The sequence below is a fragment of the Alosa pseudoharengus genome, unplaced genomic scaffold, assembly GCF_046254945.1.
Source record: "Alosa pseudoharengus isolate Yale_2024_CS ecotype anadromous, Long Island Sound unplaced genomic scaffold, YU_APseudo_1.1 YU_APseudo_1.1_scf_15, whole genome shotgun sequence".
NCBI classification, from domain to species: domain Eukaryota; kingdom Metazoa; phylum Chordata; class Actinopteri; order Clupeiformes; family Clupeidae; genus Alosa; species Alosa pseudoharengus.
The window spans coordinates 39,966,350-39,969,584 of NW_027468620.1; the positions used below are offsets into that span (position 1 = coordinate 39,966,350).

General features: G+C 44.2%; 1 long non-coding RNA gene across 1 annotated transcript; it reads right to left on the reverse strand.

The window, feature by feature from the left end:
• Positions 1 to 1,412: 1,412 nt before the first annotated feature.
• Positions 1,413 to 1,777, reverse strand: LOC143123910 (uncharacterized). The gene is made up of 2 exons (XR_012986951.1): positions 1,635 to 1,777; positions 1,413 to 1,489 (listed from the first exon to the last, which is right to left on the reverse strand). It is a non-coding gene; the product is annotated as an uncharacterized LOC143123910 (long non-coding RNA).
• Between the last annotated feature and the right edge of the window lie 1,458 nt (positions 1,778 to 3,235).

The following is a 3,235-nucleotide window of genomic DNA, read 5'->3' on the forward strand; positions in this document are numbered from 1 at the left end:
GCTCGGCACCTTTACTGTCGGGCCAATACTTTTGTTAGCCAATAGATGGCGGGCCAGAGTAGGCTAATATTTAAACACCACTCTGGTAGATGACCTATTAGTCTAGTAGTTGATACAAATATGGGTGGCCGTTTAGGCCTTAACTGAATAACTTCACATGCACATATATATATACTGGTACTAGCACTTGCATACAACCATACTGGCATGCACATACAATGTAAGTATGTGTGTGTTAAGTATGTATGTGTGTGTGTGCAATGCATAAGTAGTGTGCATAAGTATGTATGTGTGTGTGTGTGTGTGTGCATAAGTCAAGTCAAGTCAGTTTTATTTGTATAGCGCATTTAACATGCACAGTGTGTAACCCAAAGCGCTCCATATATAAATAACAAACGCAAAAGATGCCGGACGAAGCGGCGTAGTCGCCAGCGTACCCGTGACACCAAGACAGACAACAAACAAATGAATAAATACAATAAATAAAAAATACAAATAAAATTAGTCCAATTTCCAACTGGCTGAAAATGTCCAAGGGCAATGATGACTCGCGTGAAACTGCGCACAGCTGTGTCTTCACGATGCAACCCCAACAAAGTTCTTTACACTCACTGGCAGTCTGGAGATAACGTGAACGTTAGGCCTTGTTAGTCTGGAGATCACTGGAAGCATATAGTCCGAAGTCATGGGCGATCTTGTAGATCAGCAACTCGGTGGACTTTTAACAGCGACAGTTTGTTGGTCCGTAATGAGTTCTTCAACTTTAACGTTAACGTTAGTCTGCTCAATCCAGACTCCAGTCAGTTGGCATGGCACCTCACAGGTGCCTCGGCAGACCTCGGCAGATCTTTCGCCGAGTAGTTCCAGCTGCTGTCCCGAGAAATCCCCTCGACCAGACAGTGAAGTGCAGCACCGGCTCACAGATGGATGGGAAGGATGTAAGAGGCCCAGGGCAAAAGCTAGCCATAGCAAGCTCCCAATGGACAGAACAACATCATAAGTATGTGTGTGTGTGTGTGCATAAGTATGTATGTGTGTGTGCATAAGTATGTGTGTATCCGGAAGGCACTGTACAAAATCAGAAGTAGCACAACGTGTCGTGGCACATTTAGGGGCATCTTGCCCGGGGGGTGAGGGGGAGGGGGTCAGCGCGCACAGGCAGGCACAGCGCTAGCGAACCTACAGTAGGTCTTAAATCTAACAAGTTATGCTTTTTACAACAAGCTTTTGGATGGAAAAGTAGTGTTTAATTTCCATAATCTTTGTTTAGTGAACACGAACCGTCAGTTTGTAAATCAAGAATTACGATGTTTGAGTTTGTTTATTGTTACTGTAACGGTGCGGTAGCCCGTTACCAGTGTTACACCACATCAGACTACAAGCTATTGCTACAAACAAACACACCGACACCGTTTTTCACACAGGCCTTTATTTTGTTTGTACCGCACCAACGTGAGCATGCAGCTGGCAGTCACGGAAGCAACAGCATCTGCAACACAAACACAAAAGCACCTTCGTCAATAAACTACTTAAACTTCAGGAGTGGCCAACTGAAGGTTTAGTACTATGGACAATAAACTTATAAACTTGGCGAACAATAAACAAACTAGCATAAAACAAAGAGCAGGGCTTACCGCTTGCGTTGGTCTGTTTACTTCCTGGTTTGCGTTCATCAGAAGACCCGACGGTAGCTCTCAAGAGACAATTATAGTTTTGCGGAGTGAACGTCATAGGCGTGAATGGGGCATTGTTGTGTGGGAAGAGGGGTGTTTGTGTAGTTAACAGGATATGTATGTTTATTGTGTTGGTAAAGGTTGTGGTGTTAATATCTGGTAACCGGATAATGTATTATATTTCATTAGAGTATTTATATATATTTTTGTATTGGTTCTAGGCTGTTAGACAATGATTGATTTTGGAACAATGATTTGGTTCTGGCCAGGGGCTAGAAGACCTGTGGCAGACCAGACAGCAGGTAGAGTTGGTTAAGGTGAGAAAAGAACGAGCACCTGTGTATGACCAGAGAAATGAGATTTCCACATTTAGTTATATTTAAAGTGCTACATTATTGAAGTAATTTTGATTGGGAAAAGTTTATTTACAAGTTTAGTTAAAAGTATAAATACTTTAGTTTGATTGATTATTTTGTTTTGGAGTTTTTTTTCTTTTTCTTTTTTCTCTGAGACGACCATATCCCTGTTTGGGAAGGGAAATAAACAGCTTCTGGAACATCAGCATCGCCTCGCTGCTCTGCTTTTCTAGGCCGTAAGGCCAGCCCGGCAACAGTTACCTAGCAACCGAGGCTTTAAGTGTTAAAAATTATTGCAATTTCACTAGGCCTATGTGCCAGAAGTGCCATAGCACAGTGGTTAGAGGTGCGAGATTTACCCTATTTTGGTTCAACTCCAGCATCAATCATTCTGCCAATTTTAGTTTTGGACTGGATATTTACATGCCTTTACATGCTTCTCTCACACATACAGTACTTACAGTATACAGTTCTTCCCTTCTCACACATACAGTGCTTATGGGTGTTGTAACGCTCCTCAGCACCCCTGCTGGCCTGTAGTGGCAGTGCAGCAGCCTTTGGGTGACGCATGGGCTGGATCAGCTAAGAAGGTGTGGATAAAAAGGCCATGAGTTTGCCTTCAGAGGAGACTCGCTTTTCTCATGACACCATACAAGGATACAAGGAAGTTTATTGTCACATGCATATAGTTACTGGAAGTAAGAAATGCAGTGAAATTAAGTATGGTGTCAGCCTATTTGTGCATTTATGGGGGGGTAAAAAGTGCAGTAGAAGAGGGGTTTAGTAGATTAAGTGGCAAGGGCTGCATAAGAAAGGTGGGGGAGGATTGCGATTGGGGGGGGGGGGCACCAACAAGGAGCACCCAAGAGCAACAGGGGCAAGGAAAAACTCCCTTACCAAGGAAGAAACCTTGGGCATATCCACGGCTCAAGGGGCTAACCCAACTGCCAAGGGTCTTGGTGTGTGTGTTGGGGGGATGACAAGGGAGATGGGATAGTGTGCTGTGTATGTGGGGAGAGGGCAGTGTGCAATATGTGTGTTGGAGAAGCTTCCTCATGAGACAATGTGCTGTGTATTGGGGGGCGGGGGCAGTGTGCTGTAAGTATGTTGGGGATGTGTGTTGGAGAAGCTTCCTGATGAAATAATGTGCTGTGTATGTAGGGGAGAGGGGGGGGGGGGGCAGTGTACTGCAAGTATGATGTATGT